Below are 14,139 nucleotides of genomic sequence, written 5' to 3'. Positions count from 1 at the left end.
ATAGACTGATCACCTATCGATTCTTCTCCCCGTCGCCGAATGATCCCTCGACGTACCCTTCCCTGTGTGCAAAGTTCCACGGAGCCTCGAAAACTTTGTGTGAGTGAATCCAGAGTTCTGTCCGAGTCCTAAAACTAGGATTTAAGCGAAGTATTCCTGGAAACGTTCCAGCCTACACCGCGACCATCTTCGGTGTAAGTAAACAATCTTAAACAACCATTAAGCATCCGTGCCTAATTCTAGCACGCCGCCTGCCTTCCCCGACCTGGCGTGTCCGGGTTGCTGGCCACAACCCGCGGCGCAAAAAAAGGGCCTCGGATTGTTCCCAGCCCACGCACAATTTTATAGCCAATTTAAAAAAGGACTATGGTTTTGCTGCAGTCTTTGTAGCCACAGAATTACAGAAGACTTATAATTGTCCAGGGGGTGAAATCTAACACTTACCCATCTAAGTGTGCAACTTTTGTTGGCCTACAACAAGACAGAACACAGCCTACATGAAAACTACTTCAGCATTATTCATCTTCATTCGTGCGCCCCACAAATCCAAAAGCAACCTGGTTATGAGCCTAAAGGTATCACTTAGATATGGTACCCATTCCAAATTTGCTTGATAATGTAATCTACATATGCAAAGTAACAAAAGTATATACAAGATATATAAAGGACAAAAATTACATATTATGGCATAACATTTTAAAAGTTATCATTTGAGAAAAAGATATAAAACATACCTAATTTTTCTGTATTAGCATTTCTCTTGTCAGGCTGAATTTATAATAATTAAAAATCAGCAGCAAGCCCTAATCAAGACTACTGTGCTATGCTATGCACCTATAATGAAAAGACTACCCCTGCCAAAGAATTACAATAACTAATGCACTCTAGGTCTCATATAGTTTTCTTTCCTAGGAAAGGAGGAAAAGATTTTAGGAAAATTGTTGAGGGTCTATGTGGCTTAAAACCCTTTCACAATGTCCTCTGATAGTTTCAAGAAACATTAAACTCAAATTGGTGTAATATAGCAGCTGTCAGAGAATATATTTCATTCCTAAGTGGGACTATGAAACAGACTCCAACAATTCAGAAGGATATTTGGTTGAACTGTCTCCAAAAATATATCCACATGTGGATGTGGCTGACAACCCTTAGTCTTCAATCCCAGGAATTACTGTATAGGTGACTGACCAAAGTTAAAACTCTAAATTTGTCATCATCTCTCAACTTTTCTCCTCTACAAGAATGAGAGCTCTCAGGTGAAGCTTTACTGAATATGCTGTTACACAGAAAACTATAATTATCTTGAAAATTCTCTTAATCTGTATTATTAGTCTTCATGAAAAGGGGGTCATTTGAAATATTTTTTCATTTCTTCAATAGTTAAACTGCCCTCTTTTTAGAATGATTATAGACAGCATTGACTGTGACACCCTATACTTAATGTTTAGCTAATAATTTCCTTTGTAATATTCCGTTTTCCGCTGCTTATTAATTTTAGTCACTCAGACTGAAATGTTCCATATCAGGTATATTCTATAGACTGATTTTTTTTTTTTTCAATCTTCAGCTAAAATGGTTCAGGATAAGGAAAATAATGCATTATTCTGCAATGTTCCAAAATTCTCACCAACTATTTCATAAAGCAAGATCTCAAAATGTGGCTGGGACATATGTATCAGATTATGCCTTGATTGTTCCTATGAACTACAGCTAAAAATTATGACACTGTCTGACAGCGGAAAGGGTCACTATTCTCTGTAAGGGCATGCAGCACTCTGGCCATCATTCTCATCCCAAAGCTAAAGAGAATGCACGGTCAAAACTGACAAGATAGAGATGCTTCTATGTTCTCAATGTCCACAGACAACCAAGGAGCCTGGAGAAAGAGGAAGTCCCTAAACTTCCTTCAATGCAAAGGGAAGGTGAGAAGGAAGCAGATTAGGACAGACAGGGCACATCTACACATTCACTAATGTGCTTTTGCTAATATGCATTAAATTTAGTACTTCGGCTGCCCTCATGCGCAGTACCAAAAGCACATACTTTTTTAGTGACACTTAAAGAGCAGTAGCCTAATTTTACTCTGCATTAGTGTATTAGCACAGTTTTTGATGTCACACTCTAATGTGTAGTAAAATAGGCTACTGCGCATTAAAGCACACATGTTGATGCACCCACAGGGACATAGAATGTAATGCTTCTTTGTTGGGGAAGAAAAGCAGCATATCTGTCCAGAAGTAGATCCTATAGGTAAAGGATTGCATGTATTTTGGGATGCAGCACACACAAGAGAAGCACGCCTTACTGTAGTACTTCTTGGCATGGTTCTGAGACGGTATGGAGATGTTCACAGAGCCTCCTACTACTAGCTACTCTGTGAGCTCAACTGGTTCATGCTATAGATCTAAAGTTTTCAGTTTTCACTTTAATATTTCCAAACTGCCATGGACTTGATTCAGAAAAGGTCTTGTTCCCTTTATTGAATTTAAATATACTGTACTGACTCAAATACAAGATGACCCTTAATATAAGACGACCCCTCAATAATTAGATTCTAGACATGAAAAAATTATAAATTTGTTTTAATTTTCCAGGTATATAATCTAATTATTGGAAGTTTGTCTTGAACGTGTCCCCCACTCACTGCTACCTCAGGGAAAATAAATCTAGGGGGTCAGGTTACAACCTTGCCCTCTGCCCCCCAACTTCTTGCCCTTGCAACACCTTCCCTCCCTTTACTGTCAGACGCTGCTCTCCCTGAGCACATGGAAGTGAGGGGCAAATTTGAAAACACTGACTTTGAAATAAACATGCCTACAGTAATTTGCATATAGTCAAATGATTATAGGTATTCATAGAATTAGTTCATACAGAATTGATGCATTTTATCTTTTTTGAAACTGCTGCAAGTTTGAGCAAAGGTACTCCATAAACACACTTTTAAGCAGCACTTTTGTACCTACTGGCCATGTCTACACAAGACACTAATTGCGCAGTTGTTTCAGCACCATCATTATAAACAAGTACTAAATGACTGCTCCATAATTAGTGTAACTGCAGAGTAGTGTCCTGGCATGGCTGCCTAGTGATGCCTTCTGTTCAATAGCTTGTTACTACTGCACGGTAGTGTTATGTCACAGTTTGTGCCTGGCAACACTACTACACAGTAGTAACATATGCTAGTGCACAGTAAGCATCTTGTGCAGATGTGGCCACTTATATAGATGTAAAAGACTGCCAATGTGGGCCCAACAGATTGGCTTGAGATACTTACCCTGGGCTAGAAACAGTGCTGATGAACTCTGAGCGACCCCAAGGGTGGAGCAGGGGAGCCCTGCCCTGTGGAAAAGGAGAAGCCAATGGAAAGAAGGGGTTTTCAATCCCCTCATTTGCATAGAAGGGGAATGGCTGGGTTTGTGGGCCAGCCACCCTGAGCCCTGTTTGACCGGTTTGCAAGCCAGGGAGGGACTGCCAGAGGGGATAAAAGCAGCAGCAGAACTGGTGTATGGGAGCTGCTGCCAGTGACTCTGGGGAATAATGCAGGAGGCCTAAGAAGAGCTGGGGTGAGCTGACTCAGCGGAGGGAGCAGAGAGACCCCTCTGAAGAGCCTCCAAGGCCCTAGGAGAAGGCAGCGGCAGTCGGCTGCCCCCTCTGAAGAGCTTCCAAGGCCCTAGGAGAGGGCAGCGGCAGTCGGCTGTGCCTCCAGCCCTGCAACAGAGGGGGAGCAGCGGCCAGGGCTTGGGGCAGAGACCTGGTGCCCCAAGGCCCCATTGCAGTGTGCTGGATGTGTCAGGCATCCTGGAGGCTAGGGCTGGCAATTGGCCCCCCACTCCACTGCGGAGAAGAAGCAGTGGCCAGGAATGTAGGCGGTATCCTTATCCGGAGCAGGGAGCTGGGCCGGTGAGTTGAGAAAACGCCTCACCTTCCCCGGGGAAGCGGGACAGCAGCAGGCAAGGAATTAGGATCCTGAGGAGTGACAGAGCACCAAGATGAGGGTCCCTGGGAGCTTGGAGCACAGGCCCGTGCTGGGAGTAGGACTGGCTTGCCGCGAGGCATGTGAGGCACTCGGCCAGTCATCTGGGGCAGGGGTTTAGAGCAGTGATCCCTGGGAGCTGCCTGTGCTGCTGACCCTCTGTCACTGACTGCTCCACAGGGGACTCAGTCCTGTCCCTTATTCTGCCGCTGATTGTCATCGGATGGAGTCCCTGAGCTTTGTGCTTGGGTCATGCCAATTGCTGCAGGAGCCTACTCTGTTGCTTGTTGCTTGCCTTTTTCGTTGCCAGGGAGGGTCACCCTTCAGCCTCCTTGAGGGGTTGGGGTTTGATACAATTTGATTGCTGCAGACCAGAAGAGCTTAACCTGTTGCAGTCTGTCGTTTATTGGGAAGCCTGTTGGAGCTGCAGGGAGTGAGCACCTTGCTTCCTTGTGGTAGCATCTCAGCAGTGGCTGAAAGCTGAAAGCTGCCAGTTACCCTACCTGTGGTTCTTGAGTCAAGGGTTGACTAATGGTTTCTTTTGTGATTCTGGTTATGCCATTTAAGTTCACTTGTAAATAACCTTTCCTATTGTTCTTGTTTTATAAATAAAGTGTAAATAATTCAATCAGTTAAGTGTTGGACCTTCTTGGGACCATGGGCTGCTCTGTGGGGAGCAGGGGCCTGCTGGAAAGTAAATTGGTGCTGGCCAGAAGCCCTGCCCCACTCTCACCACACCATCCCTGATATTTGGGCAGAGGTGGCAAATATTGGGCCACCACCCGGGTTACATATAGTTCAAACTATGCATGACATTAGTCCAGAGCCAAAAGGCTCATGTTTTACTGTCTAGTTCATTGGGCTGGGCCCCACCAGAATCAACAGTGTTTCAAGCCATGGTGACCACATAGCTCAGCACTACTATGTGTGATACCAGATACCCAGCCCCCTATAAGGGATCTATATGCTAATTAGCTCCCAACTCATGACTAGAACCGGGTGTTCTTGTCATGAGTCCTGGGATCCTCCAAAAATATATATACAGATGAGGTGCAGGGCAATCTGGTCTGACTTCACCTCGGGGAGGGCAGGGTCATTCTACTCATATGCAACATGCTGAGAGAGGGGGCAACAGAGGGATTCTGGGTGAACTGTTTGGGGCCACTGGCACAGACTGTTCTAGCACCATTCCCACCCCCCACCCCGGTGAAGAAAGTGGTGACAACAAGGAAGAAAGCAAAGAAAGACAGTGAAGAAGAAAGCAGATCTATCAACAATGAGGACAGCAACAACGACAGCAACAGAGACAACAAAATGGACTAAAAACTAAAGAATAGAGACTAAGGAAAGGAACAAAGGAACAACGTAATCGTAATGGTGAAGGTAATGCAGATAGGTGTGTGGGAGTGAGTTTTGCAATGGATGCACAGCACTGCAGGTGCGCATATTGTAATGGGTGTGTGATTCTGTAACTGGGTATGTGTTTTGAAGATTGGTAGGGTTGTGGTGTATCTATCTATCTATCTATCTATCTATAGAAATATATTTTTGCAAAAAAAAGTAGGAATAATAAGGCAGTTGCCACCATCATATATTTATGCCCGCTTACAGCAGTGGTAGACAGCCCCAGCAGAAGCTGCTATTCAAAGAGACTCCAATTTCATGAGCATGAAGCACATGTAGGTCTATGTGTTCTACCATGACATCATCTCAAAAAGCCAACTACCAGAGGGTAAATAACTTTTCTTCAAATACATGTCTGTGTCCAGCCAACTACACATGTCTCTGAGGGTGATGGCAATAAGGAATTTCAGCTGTATCAATCAAATAACAATTAAAGCATCGTTCCCTAAATGTGTTTTTTGCCTTATCAAGGGCAAAATGCTTAACGTATAGGCAGTGGATTGGTCCACAAAAGCTACATTATAAATCTCAGACACTGTTGTGTTTCTCAAGTAGACTAAGTATGCTGGCTGTACACTGAAGGAGAGCACCTTTCTGTTTGGAGGGAGAGGCCAGCCAGCTGCCTGCCAGAATTCTGAAATACATAACATAATTCACTTAAACCAGGGATGCCCAACTGGCAGTCCTGTAGGTCCATAGGAATTTTTAGCTTACAGGCCAGCTCTGTTGAAGCATTAACAAATAGAAAGACTCTCTTGAGGGCAAGGCAGTGTGTATAACAGTCTTATAGCCACTCAAATGAAAGTCCTCTAAGTTTAAGGAACTTTGTTTATTTCCAAGGCAGCAAGTAGTCATGACTCTTTGGTAGTGGGGCCCAGATGGAGAAATGGTTGAGGAACTTAGAGGAACAGGTCCCTCTGGTATATGGCTTCTTACTCATCAAGATAATTGCTCAAATTTGTAGAGAACAGTTTCTTCAGAAATACTTACCTAAACCCGAGTGTGCAGGAGCATACTAATTTTTCTTCCTTTTAAAACTTTTTCTCAGCAATACAGTACTCATAATTGTAGCGGTGTGCAGACTGTTAATAGCAGTTTAGACAGTAGAACATTCTGACATTGATTTGCTTGGAATAGCTGTAAGACTTTTTTATTATTATTATTGCCTTTCCTCACAAAACAAGGCTGCTAACAGCACAAATTCTAGTGCTCAGTCTCTTCCTATAAACTTAAAATACAGTTTTGTCAGTTTAAAAAGGGGAAAAAGTGAAGAGTGGAAGTCCTTGAGATTCAGCAAAACTTTAGAATGGTATGTGCTTGAACATTTTTAACAATGCTGCATAAACTGTAAAAGAGAAGAGGATGTCATTTTAAATACGGTTTTCCCTTTAGAAAGAAGATAAGATTCTTAAGAGAGATCTTAACCCAAGTAATACTATTCATTTTTAACCATTCTTTACTTACTTATTATGTTATATTGTCATGAAAAAGATCATAAATAAAAGAGAATAAAGCTCTTGTCTGAAGTTTACTGTCTAGTTCAAATAAATATCAAAATGAACAATAAACAATCACGAGCAATACTTGAATGTACAGATCTGAAGAGCAGCTTAGTTTTGAAATGCCTTTAGAAACTGCTAGCATGCTGTTGTATATTTTTCTGTCCACTCTTGCAAAAAATCTTTTCAATGATTACACTATTAGTGTTAAAGGAAAAATAGAACAAGTTTACAATTTTTGAAAGTATTTAAGAGGCAAGAATTCTTGTGGGCGTTCTTTTATTGGACCAACTGTGTGGCTGAGGTAGATATAGGCAAGCTTATGGGTATCAGGCTTAAGGAAGGGTGCTGTGATACCTGAAGGCTAGCCTATGTCTATCTCAATCATGAAGTTGGTCTAATAAAGTATATCACCCGCAAGAATTCTTACCTCTCACACATTTCCTGGACCATCATGGCAAAACATCTCCTGAACGCTACTGAAAATATTTAAGATATTTTCCTCTTCATAAATAATGCATCACTGATATCTTTTGCCTCCAAATGTAATCTGTTGCAAATATTGTCATAGGTGAAGGTAATTTCTGAAAACCTCTGTTTAATTAATTAAATAAGGTAAGGTACTAGAACTTGTGCTTTTTCGTTATCTCAGAAAGACTTCTCTAATTTATATGGAAAGGTACCATAGTAATAGGAGGTATCTGCTCCTGGTATACTTTAATCATGATTAGTATTTTAAAATAAAAGTAAATAAATAGCTTTTTATCAAATACATTTGATTTACTAATCTCATTTGGAGTTGCATTAAGCTGAGTTTACGAACTCAGTCAAATCCCCTTTAAGGTCATCTTTGAGTAGTTTCCTCTAATCTCAATTTGTGATGATCTCAGTTAGTCAAATTTCAGAAGCCAAGTGTAGCTGGTATAATTTAGTACTTGGAAAAAACTTGAGGTTTTTCAAGAACAAGTGACTGTGGGAGAAGGAGGAATTCTTTCCACAGATACTCCTGAATTGAGTCTAGGTAACGTATTGGCAATGCTGCCCTCCTAAAGGCATCAACATCTGAGTGACAGACAGAAAATAGGTTCCTTCAAAATGCATTGTAACCCACTGATAGTTCAATGTCTGTTCCAAATCTCTCCCTGGGCACACCCACACGAGCACACATGTGCATCTTACAGCATCTCAAAGCCCTTTGAGACATGGCAAAAGGCACATGTGGGAATGAAAAAACATTCCCTTAGACCTCTGGATATCCAGGGGTCAAAAAAAAAAAAAAAGGCTCCACAGAACAGAGGGGCAAGACACGGTCCCGGACCATGCCTGGAGGCAACCCGGGAGTTGGCCCTCCAGGATATCAACACTCTAGTTTCTGGCCAGAGCATCTCTGTGGTGCTCCTGCTGCCCACAGTGCTGTCAAGGGTAAGTTAGGGACATGGGGTGTGGGGTTTAATGGGTGTGGGTGGGTGGGTGTAAAGAGTGGCAGAGGGATGTCGGGGGGGTTGGGAGTGGAGAGGATTGTCAGGGACTATGGGGAGTGGCGGGAGGATGCCAGGGGATGTTGGGGGCTATGGGAAGTAGCCCCCCCCACCTGGCCCCCGTGGCACTGAAGGCAGCAGGCAGCGTGGCTGTGGCTCTACTATAGGCACAGTGGGAGGCGATATGGCACTGTGTGACCTGGGCTCCGTAAATACTGAATGGACCTGGCCCAGCCCAGTAGTACATGGCCTTGGATGGGCCAGGCAGGGTCTGTTCACCATCTACGGAGCCCAGGTTACAGAGTGCCGCATCGCTACCTACTGTGCCTGCAGCAGAGCCACCCCTTGGGCTGCACCCACCAGTCCTCAAAGGCATCCAAGAATCTGGTGGATGCCGCCCACTGGTGCTCCACCCAGAAACATGCACGGACAAGTGAGAGGAAACCGGCCCCGAAGTCTCCAGGCACCTTCCTGGCCACAGCCTTCTTTCTGGTCAAGTACAGGGCCCACTTGGCCAGGGCCAGGAGGAGGTTGACCAGGAGGTCCCGGGACTTGGTGGGGCCATGGATGGGGTGACCAAAAACAAAAAAGTGGGGGGGAAATTTAACCAGAACCTCAGGAGAAGGTTCTGGAGGTGGAGGGGTTGCAGCCTGGTGCACTCAAGGGCCATGTGCACCAGGGTCTCCCTCTGCCTGCAGACAGGGCAGGAGACCAGGGTGTCCATGAAACTCACCACATACATGCCCATGGCAATGGCTCCATGGAGGAGCTGTCAGCTAAGGTCCCCAGTGGCTTGTGGGATGAGGGTGAAGCACAGACTCAGTCACTGGGGTGCCCCAGCCACACCCTTGCCAAGCAGGTCCTGCCACTTGGTTCCCAGAAGTTCCTGAGAGTGACTGGCCCTGCGCTGCTTGCTAGGGTAGGTTTTCATATTGCTGGGGCCAGCACAGGTGCTGGCCCTAGGCTCTAGCTCCCCCTGACTGCAGATCCAGGAGGAGCCAGGCAGCATTATTTTGCCCCAAGTGGCACAACTTGCCCCATACCGAAGTGCATGTCCAGGCACGTGCACTGAAGCAAAAAGCCCCAGCTCAAATTTGTACTGCTTCTATTTGAGCTGCTGCAAGTGCACATGGCTGCATGTGTGGACATGCCCCCTGTGTCTGATCCAAGGAGAAAATAAGTTTGTTGCCAAGTTTGGCTCAAACTGTGGGAATAAAAAATTTTAGATACAGAGTTCCATATTATTCACTCCTTAGTATGGGTAAAGATGGCAGCTGTCATACTCTTTGCACATTAGAGAAAAGAAATATTTCTAGCAGCAAGTACTTCAAATTTAAGATTCTGGTCATTACATCTCCTTCTTCACTTCTTAATCTTAACTATTTGTTATTGTTAAACAACATTTCCTGAGAGTTGTTTTCCAGACCACTATTGGTTACATTTAAGTATCAAGAGAGAAAGGGAAAGTAAAATAAAGAAATAAAGAAATAAATAACAAATAGTAACAACAAAAACAAACAAAAAGGTTATTTTAGGTCAACTTTCTATAAGTCTCATGGAAAGTCCAGGCAGATGGAAAGTCTACCCACCTTACAATGTTGATAACAGTAATGGAAAAAAAATCAATATTTTATTCACCTATCAAAATATTACTCATCACAGGGAAGCAGATGAGTAAAGTTTAGCTAAGTTATCCTATATACTTGTATACTTGATACTTTTATCAAGACATATAAAAATATACATAAGGAAAAGATTCTTATTTTGGGTAGGGTGATGTATTTCCAAGACAACGCCACTGATATAATTAATATTATTCTTGATTTGTAAAGTACTTGGGGATCCTTTAATATAAGGGGCATTTTTAGTAATACAAGATTTAATTAATTACAAGATAAACTACATGCACATACTATACTCCATGTTTATGGATGGGTTATAGGATTAAAATAGAAAATTAAGTTTGTTGCATCAGCCGTGTTTTACTATACGGAAGCAAATATCCTTTAAGTACCACATAAATTCAGACAATCCTACATATGCTCAAGTTCAGTGGGTATTTTTGCAATGCATCAACACCATCCACCAATCTGAGCACTGTAATTCATTTGTTGAGTTTACATATTTCATAGTGTTAGAAAAGGAGAAGACCATTTTTCATAAAATATATTTCAGCTATGAAGATGTTGCATATCAAATCCTGAAAAATATTTCTAGGTAGAATCAGAAATAAATGGTTGCTAAAGCTGAGAAATACCTGACATCTACTAGCCTATGGACTAAATATGCTAACCAAGGTGATACACACTCAGGCTGCATGCACATTCAAATAACCTGGGAGAATTCTCCCAGGTTTGTTGTCCTTGTAAAAAAAAAAAACTTACCCTGAGCCATATGTACAGATATTTGATTGCTGAGGCCCAGAAGAGTGGAGAGCTTCCCCCTGCCCTGGCTGTACATCTCAGTGTGCTCTGAAGGCTCCCTTGGTCTTCCCAGTGAACAACAGTAGCAGTGCATACAGACATTTGCTTTACAGGAGAAATTATCCTGGGAGTGATTTAACCCTGGTTGTTCCAAGGTTACTTTTTCCTGATGCAGCGATTTTTACTCCGAGAGAAAAAGCCTGAACATCTGTACACTTGTGGTTTCTCCTGGGAGAGCAGAGACTCTCCCAGGAGAAACTAAATGTCTGTACAAAGCCCCAGTCCCCCATGACTTAATTTATTGAAATACCTGCATAATATTCATCATACATTGTTGATCAACTTTCAATCTAATACATGCCTTTTCTTTTTACTATATACCATATTTTGTTGCATACCACATAACCCCAAATAAAACACACACCTTGTTTTTGAAAGGCAGAATATAAGAAAAAAGATTTTTGTAGTGTCACGACCAACTCTGTGACATAGTGTAAGTCCTGCTGCAAACACAGAGTATTCAGGAAGTGTATGTCCTTGGAGACAGTCTGGGTGCGACAGCAGCAACTTCCTAGTGGGGCAGGACAGAAATACAGTAAGGCCCACACTCTTGCAAGACTGTTACTTCTTCACTCTAAATAGTTCTTTATAAAAGTTCCTGTAAATAACGAAGTGTTGTTTTCATACCACAAGCCTCACTGAAATACTACAGACTGCATGCAGCAGCTCACTTGCCCTCAGCTAGATAAATGGCTCTTCAGGCAAGAGCTACTGCCTCACCCGTGGCTGTGAAATGGTTAACACTGAATTCTACTCCTGCTGTTTACAGCCCCAAAAAGAAGTAGCAGCCCTCTTCACAGGAGTGAGTCACAGTGTCTGCTTGCTCTATTCCACCCTGCTTCTAATCCAGTGAAAAAAACTCATCTTCCTTGCTTAATATACATGCCCCAATTGTGAAAGTCCAGTTTGGAGGGGTTAAGGGTGGGGGAAGAAGATGCATGTGCTATAAAAGTAAATACAGTATTCCATTTCTCTAATTTCCATTTTATCTCTTTCTTTCCAGTAATAAACTATGGAACAGAAGTCACTGCACCAGAATTATGACTTCATTACACAGTTCAGTTTAACATGTGCTTTACACCTTCAAAAATGTTTATCTCACTGGAATCTCAAAAACCAAATCACACAATACACACTCCGAGTATGTTTGCCTATTTCTTGCTGAACTTCTTTAAAAAATGAATTGATACAGAAAGAAAACTAATAATTTAAATATCACTCCCTTTGAATCAATAGAATCACACATAGCATCTCAGAAAGGTATGACTTTTCCCCATTTAAAATATAGGTACCTAATTTTTTATAAGTGAGAAAAAGAATGCATCACAAAACTGATAAGATATTTATCTTTTGGTGATAAAGGACAAGAAAAGCCATTAGTAATGAACACAGCAGTTTCAGGGAATAAAGTCTGAAATCAAAAGAATAAACATGAAGGCATATGTAATTTTTCCATCACCAAATACTTCAAGTATATAGCATCACACAGTATGTGTACACAATTGTCCTACAGGCCTCTCTGTACTGGTTTTTCAATTACTTTCAAAATACTGAGGTAGCAGGAACAGAGGAAGCTAGATCTACATGGAGCATTTGATGTTTTTGAAATAGACAGTGAAATCAAAATGCCATGTCGTTATCTACATACATGGAGATGAAAAACGTAAGCACATGGACAGAGAAATCTCAAGCTATTCAGCTTTGCTGCTCATTATAATACCCTAAATAATTAAGTCAAACTCTGAATCTGCAGAGAAAGTGCTAACCGTTCACTAGACAGAATGAAGAACAAAGGCTGCCCATCACTGCCCTCCCCCCACTCCAAGGCATTTCATACCTGCACTGATCTGTTCTCCCAGTTTCAATGCATTTGGGTAGCAGATGCTGTAGGCTAGACACTTATATATCCCTCTTATCCAAACCGCTAACTGTTTACAGTGGTTTCCTTTACAAGAGATCTCGTACTTTGATTTTTATGTGATTAGAATAATTATTATTGTTTCGGTATCTCTGCAAAACATGTTGATGCATGCAAAAAGAAACACGTTAAGAGCAACACTTGCTTATATTTTGGTCTGAATTTATTTTTATGAATATTTCTTAATAAATTAATTCTACATTTTTAAACAAGATATCTACATTGGTTTAGCAATATAGACTCAAAATGGATGCACTTTCTGAGAGAAACATATTTTGTATAGATCACACAAGACAATGACAGAAATGGGACTTTGTTATCTCAAAGGCTGCCTAATCCTCTGCAACCCCCTAGGCAACTCTACTTCACAAGACAGAGCAGGTAGATAAAGACCCTGATACAAAGCCCTATAATACTAAGTCTAAGTCTATTCCATCTCGGAGGAAAGGCAGCAAGAGGGCACAGCAGCCCCCCTGGCTCTCCAGGGACCTAGCAGATCTCCTGAGGCTAAAAAGAAAGGCCTACAAAGGGTGGAGGATGGGAGTCACCTCCAAGGAGGATTATTCTGCACTGGTCCGGTCCTGTAGGGAGCAGACCAGGAAAGCCAAGGCTGCAACTGAACTCCAGCTAGCTTTGAGCATCAAGGACAATAAGAATTCCTTTTTCAGATATGTGGGGAGCCGGAGGAAAAGCAGGGGCAACATTGGACCCCTGCTGACCCAGATGGGGCAACTGACAACTGACGCCCAGGAAAAAGCCAACCTATTAAATAGGTACTTTGCGTCAGTCTTTCATCAGTCCCATGGGACACCCATGCCCGCTACAGGGCCGGGAAGTCCGGGTGAGGGTGATCCCCTGCCCTCCCTTAATGCTGACTTTCTGAAGGAACATCTTGAGAAGCTGGATACCTTCAAGTCAGCCGGCCCTGACAATCTTCACCCCAGGGTACTCAAGGAGCTGGCGAGCATCATAGCCCAGCCTCTAGCACGGATCTTTGAAAACTCTTGGCGCTCTGGTGTAGTGCCCGAAGACTGGAAGAAGGCCAATGTGGTGCCTATCTTCAAGAAAGGGAGGAAAGTGGATCCGGCTAACTATAGGCCCATCAGCCTGACTTCTATCCCGGGGAAGATCTTAGAAAAGTTTATTAAAGAGGCCATCCTTAATGGACTGGCCGACGCCAACATCTTAAGGGATAGCCAGCACGGGTTTGTTGCGGGTAGGTCTTGCTTGACCAATCTCATTTCCTTCTACGACCAGGTGACCTATCACCTGGACAAGGGAGAAGAGATTGATGTCATATATCTTGACTTCAAAAAAGCCTTCGATCTGGTGTCCCATGATCGCCTCTGGGAGAAACTGGCCAATTGTCCCCTTGGGTCCTCCA

General features: G+C 42.8%; 1 protein-coding gene across 2 annotated transcripts in view; it reads right to left on the bottom strand.

The window, feature by feature from the left end:
• IMMP2L (inner mitochondrial membrane peptidase subunit 2) overlaps positions 1-14,139 on the bottom strand; it is a 946,737-nt gene that overhangs the window by 708,756 nt on the left and 223,842 nt on the right. The gene's annotated exons all lie outside the window — the stretch shown is intronic.

This window comes from Alligator sinensis, unplaced genomic scaffold (genome assembly GCF_000455745.1).
Source record: "Alligator sinensis unplaced genomic scaffold, ASM45574v1 scaffold297_1, whole genome shotgun sequence".
NCBI classification, from domain to species: Eukaryota; Metazoa; Chordata; order Crocodylia; family Alligatoridae; genus Alligator; species Alligator sinensis.
The sequence above is the reverse complement of the archived record's forward strand: the minus strand, read 5'-3'. Positions and strand labels throughout refer to the sequence as shown.